The sequence below is a fragment of the Haemaphysalis longicornis genome, unplaced genomic scaffold, assembly GCF_048455015.1.
Source record: "Haemaphysalis longicornis isolate Haplotype H1 unplaced genomic scaffold, Haemaphysalis longicornis Haplotype H1 scaffold_11, whole genome shotgun sequence".
NCBI classification, from domain to species: Eukaryota; Metazoa; Arthropoda; class Arachnida; order Ixodida; family Ixodidae; genus Haemaphysalis; species Haemaphysalis longicornis.
The window spans coordinates 14,931,708-14,944,348 of NW_027526214.1; positions in this window are offsets into that span (position 1 = coordinate 14,931,708).

Sequence of the window (12,641 nt, forward strand, 5' to 3'; positions counted from 1 at the left end):
TATCGCATAGTTTATCTCCCGCTTATGCTGCGCTTGTGCCCATAGAATTCTAGGTCTAGGAATTTACCGCATTCATTGTCATTTTCGTGCTCTGCCATCCACTCGCTACAAAGCTTCGTATGCAACCCCATTCGGAAATGACTCATGAAATGTTTATCGGTACTTGTACATCGAGCCGGGTGCGGCTATAGATGTTTTTGTTGACTGCCTTCTATTTGGCTATATTTTTGTTTTCAAACAACCTTCAATTTAGGGTTAGAAAAGTATGCTCTACGGTATATAAAACTTGCGTTTTTTGTAGGTAAAAGCGAAGTTCGTCGAGCACACTCAAGCCAATTATAGGAGATAGACCTTGCAAAAAAACGGACGCCATGCCGCCCAGCGGAAGTGGACGTCCAGCGAAGCTGTTGTAAACCACTACACATGCTGATGGGGAAGGGTATGACATGTTCGTACTTGTCCTGGCGGGCTTGTCAGTTGCACTTGGCTTCTCTGGTGGCAAGTTTTGGGTCTCGACGCATGCGCTCAGCGTTTTTAGGCAAGAACTGCTGGGTCCTGCCCAGCCAAGCGCATGCGCTAGCCTTTGAAGCGATGTAACTCCCCAACCCTTTCGAGAGCAGCTCTAAAGCTAATATTTACCAGAACAGATTGTGGATGTGGGGGGGGGGGCGGTCCGGTAGTTCACGCGCGCCTTACCACCGATCATGCGGTTTTGGTGCTGTTTTGTGGTTTCTTCTTAACACAAGTACTGAGCTTTATGCTGCACACCTAGCTGATTAGCCTGACGCATGCGCTCGGCGTCTTGGGCGAGGACTGCTGGACCCTGCATCAGTTTTTTGTTTACGACACGAAACATTCCGATCATCGAGAGGCTAACAGCTTTGCTGCAAAACGCTTCACTTGCAACAGACGGAGATGTGTTGGAAGTGTAATACTAGGGCATCGAGAAGACTTCCGTAAGTCTGATAGAACGCTTTACCAAGGCATTATGGGCAGGATATCTGTTGACAAACAAAGCTTTAAAATCGCAATTCTAAAGAGCGTACGACGAGATATCATTTTGCCAAAACTATTCAGAGCATGTTCTGAGGGGTCAATTGGAACCTTAGTGGGAAACGTCAGGATTAAAAATAAATAAAAAAATCTTGAGAAATTTTTTGTTTGCAGCGGCAAAACTCATTTTATTTTATTATCAAGAACTCCTGCAAAAATATTCATTATGGGCTACCGATAAAACGCATACCTGTAGGCCTAATAATATATAGTTACCAAATTGGACCATATTAGAGGCTAGTGAAAAACACCCTATTTTGCATATTTTCACGAAGCCAAGAATGACGCAGATGTCTTGAAGAAAAAACAAGTTTATTGGTTCGAACGTGTGCTCGCCTAACCACTCAAACATTACACAGGCGGGAAAGTAGCAGTCAACAAACTGACGTGCGCAGGTGAGTGCCAGCGAATCGCATGCCCTTGTGTCTGCTGTGCGGGCAATTATGTTTCGGCGCGCGTGTTTTTTGAACCTTCGAAAAACATAGAGAACACCTTAAGTAAAAGAGTATTCGATTCACAAACATTCTCCCTTTGAAATGAGATAACCCGCCCAGAAAAAGAAAGAAAGAATACAACACGCGCGTCAGTTCGGTCACCAATAACACAACCCGGCGCAGCAGGGCGGTAAAAAAAAACACAAACAAATCTAATGCATGAATCGCGGCGTTACCCCCGCCATCATCTTGGTAGTAGGGCTTCAGGCAAACCACGTGGACGACTTTCGCCCGCGTGCGTCGTCGGGATGTTCCGGAATTTTATCAGAGATGACCTCGTAGGTAAGTATACCAACACGTTTACAATCTGGTAGAGACCAAAATACTATCGCAGAAGTTTCTCACTTCGTCCGCGCCGTCGGGTGGGGGTCCAAATCCACACAGGATGTCCTAGGTAGTACTCGGCGTCTGGGCGTCGAAAGTTGTATAGTACGGAATCCACCAGTTGAAAGGTTGTACACGGGTTGGTTGTACGAACTCGCGTGAGCTGGCGGGGCTCCCCGGGTACGCTGAAGGAATCCTTAGTTGTCGGTGTTGAGGTCGTCGTCTTCTACTTGCGGAAGCAAGATGTCAAGCATCGCAGTCAGCCGCCCTCTAGAGACAAGCTCGCACGGTGTCATCTGCATGGTTTCCTGATAGTTCTGAAGTACGCAAATGTCACATACCGAAGGAATTCGTCCAAAGATTTTTAGTTCATGTCGACGTACATACAAAGCATATCCGCGATAGTCTTGTTCAGACTTTGCGTTAGTCTGTTCGTTGGGGGGGTGGTACGCCGTGATTAGTCGGTGATCCGTGTTGCAGTAGCGGAAGATTTCTTGCATAAGGTCCGCAGTAGAGCCTGTTGCACGGTCCGTGATTGGGACATCAGGGGTTTTATTTCGCTGGACTATTTTTATGAGGTACAACAAGACTTCTTCCACAGTCCCCAGTAAAACAGATGTGTTGTCTGCGTAGAACGTGCTGTACTCTGTCCCTACGACAACCCACTTGTTCTCGGATCATGACGAATGGTATTGGCCTAGAAGGTCCCTTCTAATATGTTGTAAGGAACTTGATGGAATGGCCATCGGCTGCAGATGTCCGACGGTTTCGTCAGGAGCATTTTTATTCACCGGTAGTTACGGCAGGACCAGAAGTAGTTGGAAGCTATCTGTTGTTAGGCGGGGCTGTAGAACTTTGCCTTGATTCTTCAAATAGTACGTGCTTTTCTCGGATGTATGGGTGACGGGTTGTCGTGGAATATTTCCAAATTTTTATCACGAAGGTCTGCGGGGATGACAGTAAGATAACTCGTCCTTGTCCATGTATTCAAATGTTTCGTCACTAGGGCCGAGATATTGAGGCTGAATGCCGGTACATTGCGTTTGAAGGCCCTAGGGACGTTGACATCACTTGCGTTGAGGCATTCATTTGTTACGTGTCTCATTTATTACATTTATTAGGCATTCATTTATTACGTGCCAGGCTGCTCGGCGGATAGTTTGCTCTCCGTCACAACTCCGAAGAACGCGCTGTCTTCATCGGAGTCTTGTGGTGGTTGGTCGGATGTGGGCAGAGAGAGAGTCGGCGTCGGCAAGTTTCACGCTCGATGTATAGATGATTTTTACGCGGAATTCTTGCCGGCACAAGCTCAACCTCCCGAAACGACCAGAGACGTCCTTCAACTTGACGAGCCAACACAGCGCACGGAGGTCTGTCTCAACCAAACACGGTCTACCATACACGTTTGGGCGAAGTTTCGAAATGGCCCTTATTTATTTATTTATTTTATGTTGTAATATACTGCCAGCCACCTGTTGGCAGCCACGGCAGGAGTGGTTAGATATTGATACATTCAGCACTGTGGTGCAGCGGAGAACTCGCGTGGTACAGCAAAACACATAACCGAACAAGGGAGGCAAAGTTTTCTGAGTAGAAAACAACAATCCGGAGCAGGAACAAGCAAAAACAAGCGCATAACACACCAGAAAACAGACTGTTGGGTAGGTACATCCGGGCTTCCAAGAAAATACACACAAGTTGAAATGTACACAATGTTTGCATATACATCTGTTCCATGTTTGCATTCACATATACTAGTGAGGCACTGTTTCTCAGAGGGTGAGTAGTTTTTATCATCTTTCAACAGATGACGGCGGGCATAGTTGACTAATTTTTTGCAACCGCTGGGCTTTGTGACGGCAGCCCAGCCTATATAACCGGTTTCCGTGTGCATATTCGTTTCAGCGTTTTCATCAATTCGAAAAACCAAAAGGGGGCGCTAAGCATACGAAGACGAAGTAAGACACAAACACGAGATACAGCCGCTAACTCCCAATTGTTTATTCATGAAAAACACGCTTACTTATATACAGGCCAAGAGTACACAATCGAGATTACTCCCATGAAAGAAGATTTGCTGACGGCTATCATATAAAATAGTAACATCATGAGAACACAACACACGCACTACTGACACAGCAAACGCATAATCATGACGAATAACACACATTCTACTTTGGGTGCTTATAAGCTGTGTTTAATAAAAGACAGCTCTTTATCACTAAGTGATAGTGACGGCGTGCTGACCCAGTCATCCCCGCTGTTTTGGTGAAGTTAGCCTCGATAATCTCCCTTTCAGTCTAGTCCCTCCTTTTTTTCAAGAAGGTCGTCTGGTGCAGAAATGGCGCGCACCCGCAACGCTAGCAGTGATTCGCCAAGTGCCCTCCGCTGTTGCTGCTAGCAGCCAACCGGTGCTCTCTCTCCCGGTCGTTGAAGCAACAGCCCGTTTGCCTAATGTACACCTTCACGCATTTCAATGGGATACTGTACACAAATTTGCTGGCACAACCTCTGTAGCGGGTAGCGCACTTCTTGGTGCATATTGCTGGTCGCTTACATGCCATCAAAGGACAAATCTTAGCCAGATTGCATGGGGCCGAGAATACAATGATATTGTGCGAAAGTTTATTCACGTATAGTATAACGTGCACTTTCATGTTTTCTTTTTGTTTGTGCATCTTTCTGCCATGTTTTAGCCTCTGCAAAAGGCTTTCGCACACGTTCTTAAAGATGGTTGGAGAGAATCGAGCTTCTTGTAGGCGACTGAGCTTGTTACTGAAACACGTAACCAAATTATGCTCACACGGCTTGGTTAAGGCCGAATTGAGGCATGTGTTAGCCATCCCCCTCTTGATCAGTTTAGATTGAGCGCTGTCGACAGGTAAAAGGCTTTTCTTGGTTCTTGGGGTATACATACCGCAAACATGTGCCTTCGTAAAGCTAAGTTTAAGGTCCAGAAACTGAATAGAGTCATCTTTTGGTTATTCACAAGCAAACTCTAGACCGCCAGATTCCGCCAGGAAATGATTAGTGATATCTGCCACAGCAACGTCAAGGCTAAGATTATTAAGACTTGAAAGCACAAGGTAGTCATCCACGTATCTATATATTCTAAGAACATTATGATTGTTTAAATGGGTATTGATGCACTGATCAATGAATGATAAATAGATGTCGCCAAAAACAAGAGCTACAGTTGACCTGATGCAAATGCCGTCTTTAAAACTTATGATGGTTGATTTCAAATAAAATTCTAAAAGTTCTAAAAAGTGCTTTGAGCACAAGCCAACAAGATTCTGGCATTCTGGCCGTCTCTTCGATGGCCTCACGTAGAGCGGCAAATAAAGCATGCTGGGATAGAGAGTAAAATAAATCCTTCACATAAATGAAAAAATCCCTTTGTGGCTGTCGCCACCTTGCCTTCTACTAAATCTTTTACAAGAACAGTCCATCTGCGCACCAAGAACGGGTCCTTGATAACCAACCTGCTGAGGTTGTTTTGCAAGAAGATGCTCACTTTGTCCAGCCAAGTTCCTTTCCCCGACACTATTACCCTAAGCAGGCGCTCTGCCTTGTGGGTTTTGCCCGTGAAGAAGACTTCAAGGGTGTTCTTCTCACACTTGCTGACAGCCTTTTGAAGGGGCTCCAAGTTCTGGTCTCTTAGTAAACAAAGCGGCAATGACTTCTGTTTGTTGGGCAAGGCGGGTGTCGGTTTGAAGTTCTTTAGAATCGCCTGGTGGGCTTTCGCGTCGAACATTCCTTGTGGCATAAATACAAAACCACCCTCCTTGTCAGCTTCAATAATGGGAAGACCCTGTTGTTTAAGGCTATTTACAACCTTCTTGAACGGAGGCTGAGCTGGAGGCTTTTCACTTACTGTTTGTAGAAGGCAATCCACTCCGTCCCCAATGCTCGATCCCTGAATTCTTCATTCGCTCGGCTCGCTAAACCATGTACTATTGCAACACGCTGCGTCCGGCTAGACGCGGGCTGGTAGCTGAATTTCGGTCCATTGCCAAAGATCTGTCGAACGTCATGGGGCACGGGCGAATCACCGAGGACAGTGACAGACGATGTCCTTGGTGCTGGCCGGCTTCGTGGTCGTAGCCCGAGTTTGGTTTGTTGCCACAGAAACTATGTGCTCTGCACTGCTAAGTTCTGAAATTCTTTCAGGTCTCCTGTGTTACCATGCCATTCTACAAGGACTCTTACAAACCAATTATCTTGCTGACAGATCTCAGACCGTGGTCATTGGAAAAGTTAGAAGTGCATAAATTCCTGTGTGTAGTGTAGTGCCACAGGGGTCTATTCTTGCACCTGTTCTGTTCAATTTATACGTTAACCATCTGAGTGATTCCATACTCACCTGTCGCGTTGTTCAGTATCCAGGCGATACACTTTTGATTTCTAGACACATTGAATATGCAACAGCTGTGAAGAATTTACAATATGGTTGTGAACATATATTTGAATGGTTTGAAAACAGCGTGATAGGGGTTACCAAAACTAAAACACAAATTGTATGTTTTCAAAATCCTCTCAAACCTACCTCCCAAGAAATACCAATCTTCCTACACAAGTCGTCTTGTAATAATTGCAGTTGTTCTCCGGTTCATTATGTCTCGACTGGTAAATACGTAGGAATATTTTTCGATTCTGACATGTTATGGAACAGCCAGTTGGTCTACATTAGTTCCCATCTTCGTGAAAGTGCCGATGATTTTCAATGAGCTCAATATTTTCGGTTTCAATCCGTAAACAGATCGTGCACGCTCTTGGTTACTGCGTACTACGCTGTGGTATTGTTGCTTTTATTTTTGCTGGGCCTTTTGGTGCAACAATGTTGACAGATTTTTGAAACTGGAATTGAAATCGATGTTGTATGGTACAAATATTGATGGCAATGTCGGTGTTTTCTCATGCTCTCAGATGCCAAAATTCTTAGTTCTGCATACACAAACAGAAGTTCTGAACTATGTTTGTACCAAAGAGTACTGTGATCCGTACATTACTGTAAGGGACCTTCGTCAACGCAATCGTTTCGTTTTGCCTAGGACAGGAACTAGGTATGGGGAACGTATTGACGCTTTTTATGTCCCGCATACAATGGATCAGTTACTAGTCGATGTTTTCTCCCTCAGTAGCCGAAAGTAATTCAGAAATGTCTGTTTGAACTTTTATATTACCCATTTGCTCATACCTCACGAAATTTTTAATAATACTGTTTTTCTTCTCTTTTTTTGGGTGTCCGTACCGGCAAAGCGATTGACGTCTTTGCCGCCAACTGCCGGGCACTGCACTTCAAGCCTTCTGTGGCTTTGGCAGGGCCGCAAATGTACCTTGTATATTGCACTAAACATTTATTATTATTAATAATATTTTTATTGCTATATTGTTATTAACCAGTCCTGGTAAAGACGGACCTGGCGGATTCTGGCGGTCTAGAGTTTACATGTGAATTTTAAAAGATGACTCAATTCAGTTTCTGGACCTTAAACTCAGCTTCACGAAGGCACATGTTTGCTGGATGTGTTGCCTGAAAACCAAGAAAAGCGTTTTCCCTGTCGACAGCGCTCAATCTAAACTGATCAAGAGGGGGATGGCTAACACATGCCTCAATTCGGCCTTAACCAAGTCGTGTGAGCATAATTTGGTTACGGGTTTCAGTAACCAGCTCAGTCGCCTACAAGAAGCTCGATTCTCTCTCATCATCATTAAGAACCTGTGGGAAAGCCTTTTGCAGAGGCTAAAACATGGCAGAAAGATGCACAAGCAAAAAGAAAACATGAAAGTCTACGTCATACCATACGTGAATGAACTTTCGCACAGTATCAAGAAGGTGGCGGCAAGATACAATGTGCGTATTGTAATATTCGCCCCATGCAATCTGGCTAAGATTTGCCCTTTGATGGAAAGTAAGCCAGCAGCAACGTGCACCAAGAAGCACGCTACCCGCCACAGAGATTTTGCCAGCAAAGTTGTTTACAGTATCCCGTTGAAATGCGGGAAGGTGTACATTGGCCAAACGGGCCGCTGCTTCAACGACCGGGCAAGACAGTTGGCTGCTAGCAGCAATAGCGGCGGGCACTTGGCGAATCACTGCAAGCGTTGCGGGTGCATGCCATTTCTGGACCAGACGACCTTCTTGAAAAAAGCAGGGAACTAGACGGAAAGGGAGATTATCGAGGCATACTTCATCGAAAATGCGAAGGATGGCTGCGTCAGCACGCCGTCACTATCACTTAGTGATAAAGAGCTGTCTTTTAATAAAAACGGCTTATAAGCACCCAGAGTAGAATATGTGTTAGTCGTTATGATTATGCGTATGCTGTGTCAGTAGTGCGTGTGGTGTGTCGTCATGATGTTACTATTTTATATGATAGCCGTCAGCAAATGTTCTTTTAATGGCAGTAGTCTCGATTGTGTACTCTTGGCATGTATATAAGTAAGCGTGTTTTTCATGAATAAACAGGTTCAAGTTGGCGCCTGTATGTGGTCTTTGTGTCTTACTTCGTCTTCGTCTGCTTAGCGCCCCTTTTAGTCTTTCCAATAAGCATGAACCCACTAGCTCAACAAGTTTTGTTACGTTTGTTTTCATCAAGGTACGCGAACACGGGTGGAAGGTGGAATTTGCAGCCTTGCGGCCGCTCGGACAATGCATCCTGTTGGGCACTTTCCCAGCTGAGAGATGCGCAATTTTCGTCAAGCGGAGGAGTGGCTCCGCAATGAGTGCGAAGCTTGCGACGAAGCGTAGGCAGTACGTGCACAGTCCGAGAAGTTGATGCCCGCTCTTCTTGTCTTTCCGGCTTTGAAAGTTCGCTATGGCAGAAGTTTTCGACCGGCTAGCCGTAGTCCCGATGCATTGAGCACGTGGCCCAAAAAACTGAGTTTCTGTTATGAGAAATGGCACTTTTCAGGCTTCAGCGTTAGCCCCGACGTGGGAACGGCCTCGAGTACAGATTCCAAACTTGTCAAGTGTTCGTCGAAAGTCCGCGAGAATACCATAAAGTCGTAGAGGTATACGAGGCACGTGTGCGACTTCACTCAGACTGGCATAGTGTCCGTGATTGCTTGAAAGGTTGCTGCTTTCGCGCATAGCACAAACGCCATCAAAGTTACTCGTATAGGCTGCCCATGTAAGGAATGCAGTCTTCTCTGGGTCCCTGTCGTCCACTTTAGTTTGTAAGTAGCCTGTCTTCTTATCCATGGATGAGAAGTTCTTCACAGGGAAGAGGTGGCAGTGGGTGTCTTCGATTCGTGCAGTTGATACACGTCGTTTTTCGTGATTTTGTTGATTAACCGGTAGTAAACGCTGAACCTTATAATGCGGTCATTGTTCCTCATGAGTATGAGCGGCGCAGCCCAGTGGCTTTTGCATGGCGACATTATGTCGTAGTTCAGCATACCTTCCACTTGTGTCCGAATATCTTCCCACTAATGTGAAGGCAAGTGGTACGGTAAATTGTCGGGTATGTCGCGCTCCTTCTTCAGTTACTATTGGGTGCGTCGCAAGAGGTGCGTGTTTTCAGTTCAACGAAATTCTGGCTGTAGCGATGCAGTAACGCCAAAAATTAGCCCGTTTTTCTTGTCGTAGCGCCGGGTTTACGTCGAATAGGTGCCGAATCTTGACAGAACCATGAGGTTCAACTTCAAAGTCGATCACTGTAATCACGTAACTTGCTTCTTGCGTTTCTTCTAGGAAAGCAAATGCAGCGCCCTCGATTAGATGCGAGTACTGCTCCGTGAAATATTGACAAAAAGGAGGGATTTTGCTTACTTAACATGAAGTTGAACAGCGCAGGGACGGGACTAAGAGCAGAGGCGACGAACACGCGCGCTGTTTTTCACCTCTGCTCCTAGTCCCGTCACTGCGCTTTTCAAATTCATGCAATGAGCCATCTAGCCCAGTTACAAACCCTCCTGCTTGCTTAGGTCGCGCAATGCCTCTTACGGCGGAGACGCCCCCGTCGACAAGCAAACTCTGCGATAGCGTTACCGTCAGTGAAATCACCTTCACAGTAGAGGGTTATCGTGGACCATTCCTTCTGGTCGTAAGGTTTGTTTGCCTAAACGCGAATGATCCGCTTTTCATTTTATAGTCGGCTCCCGTTTCTATCAGGGTGACTGCATCAAAACCGTCGAGGGACAACAACTAGACGTCGGACGTCGCGTTCTTCAAGTTCCAGGTGCGCAAGGCATCGTATCTCGGATTGCGCGTTTTGACGGTCGGGCAGTATGCGTCGTCGTTGTGTTCTCAGTCGCACGCTTAGGCATGTCGGTCATCTTTGCGCCATGTGCGCATCGGCGTTTTAGGGAGTCATGTCAGGGTCGATCAGGTGTTCCGTCTGATTGCATATCGATAATTACGGTCATCGGTTTGTCGTTTTGTTGATGTAGAGTTTTAGGTATTTTTCCCCATTTCATCTTCAATAACAGAAGTAACTGCTTTTAGATTCCCTTCGCGTTCGGTGGCACCTTAAACGCGAAAATTCTGCGTTGCTTCGACGACTTGGCGGGTGGCAAGGGTAGAGCAATAGCGAAATATTGAGGGGCGCCGAACCTTGGTTGATGTTGGACAGGTAATTTTCAGATGTTGGTAGGTCGCTGGCTGGGTAGGCAGCGTGGTGCACTGTTGTAGAACCCTCGCGAACCAATACCCTTGAAATAGCAGCAACGGTACATGTGGTCGGCTTTTCCGCGGTGCTAACAGAGCGGACGATTATCGGGCGTTCGTTACACGTCTGTATTACTCCGGCCCTGGTACTCGACTTCACGGTGTTGGGTTGGCGGCAGTGGACGGCGGTACAGTGCTGCCTCGTGGCGCCGGGTTGAAGCAGGGTATGGTCAATCAATATGGGAGGAGTAGGTCTTAGCATGTGGCTCGCGGGTTGCTTCGAATAGCGTAGAAGTCCCCTTTGCCTGTTGAACGTCTTCTGTTATGACCTCAGTGTTGAAAACCTCTTGCGGTTGCAGAGTCGTTCGAAACAATTTCTCACGCTTCTGCCTGACCACGGCTCGGATGGTCTACCGCAACGCATTAAAGTTTAGAGTTCCCACTAAACTTGATGCTTGTTCCAAATCTTGAATTCACAGCGCAAACAAGAAACAAGGACGAAAATGAGGGCACGACACACAGCGCCTGTGTATCATGCCCTCCCTTTTGTCCTCGTTTCTTGTTTGCGCTGTGAATTCAAGATTAGAGTTCCGACCCCGATGCTTTCCGCGAACAGCGCATTAACAGGGCGGTCGTTCTGCCTTGCTCGAATTTCGAGCGTCTCCTCCTTCGCGGCAACTTTCGACGAGAATTCGGTTACCGTCATGGGGGTCTGCGGACAAGGCAATGACGAAACACTTGCTTTCCATTCTCATATCGGACACCTTAGTTTCTTCTCTTCAGTCATTTCCGACTCCCCATGGCAAAACAATCGCTTCATCTCCTCAACATCGATCACGACCATGTCGCTTGGGCGTTCCGTGCGCGTTTCCAGCAAAAGTGTGGCTCGTTCATTCCGCATGGCGATGGCGAAAGTTTTATGGAATGCGCTAACGAAGGTAGTATAATCGGTAAGGGAGCTGTTGTGGTGCTCAAACGAAGTTCGAGTTGTATCATTTAATTAGCACAAAACATGGCGCAACGTTTCTGAATCATTATAGCTGATAGTGATCCGGGCTGGTTCGGCGTTTCTCAAGCAGCCTCAAGGGTCTTTACTCGCTGATGCGAGGAATGATCGTGGTTCCTGGGGCTATGGCAGGACGATGGGAGTAGTGGCTTCTCACTCCAAGGTATCGGTCACAGCAAAATTTCTCTTGGTTCTTTCTGGTAGAAGACCAATCTTGGACAGGGAACCTTGCAGTAGGCTCTGGCTGGCTTGTATTGCCGGGCAGGGCTGGCTTGCTGACTCGGGTTGGGCTAGCTTGTAGGGTTTCCGAAGGCGTAGTGAAAATAAAGGGTGTGTACTCAGCACCTTCAGCGGATGGAACGAAGCCAAAAAGCCGCAGTTGTCTTTAAGGAAAACCAAATTGATTGGAGCCACCTTTTGCGCCAATAACGAGACAAGGAAAACGCAAGTGGCGAAGCAGCCGTCAACCAAGTAACGTGCGCAGGCGAGTGGCGGTAGATCATATGCCGCGTCGCGTGGCCAGCAGGCAATAATCTTTCGGCACAGGTGTTACTCGAAACGTTCAATTGCACCGAAAACACTAGATCAGAGACGATTACTCTATGCTAGTGACGAAAGGGCGAAACATTTGCTTTATCACATGAGATAACTTGTGTGGCATAAGAAAAAAAGAATGCAACACATGCGTCTCTTGGGGCCCCGTTGACACAACCAGGAGCACCTGCCAAGGGAAAACAAACATAAGCAAACCCAATGCAAGATTCACGGAACTATAAAATAAAACGCTAGCACGAGTAGAAGATTTATCTCAGAGAGATTTTCTGTGGTGATCACAATCACGAGAGAGAAGTCCCAGTAGTGATAGGTAATGGTTCAGTGAATTTGAACAGCGCAATAAAACGAAAGTCCGCTACATGTAATGAAAGGTGAGCTACCTCTATAACAAAAATACAATGCAAATGCATACTGCCGGTCATACAATAAGGAGCCGAAGCGCGGATGCTTTCTAAACAACTGTAGAAAAAGCTCTTTTTGCGGAATGGGCCTTGCAGAAAATATAGATAGAAGAATCATGTGGGAATAGGAAAGAAGTTTTCTAGGTGAAATCACCTAACTCTAAGGCATAGTACTGTGGTTCAAATGAACAAAC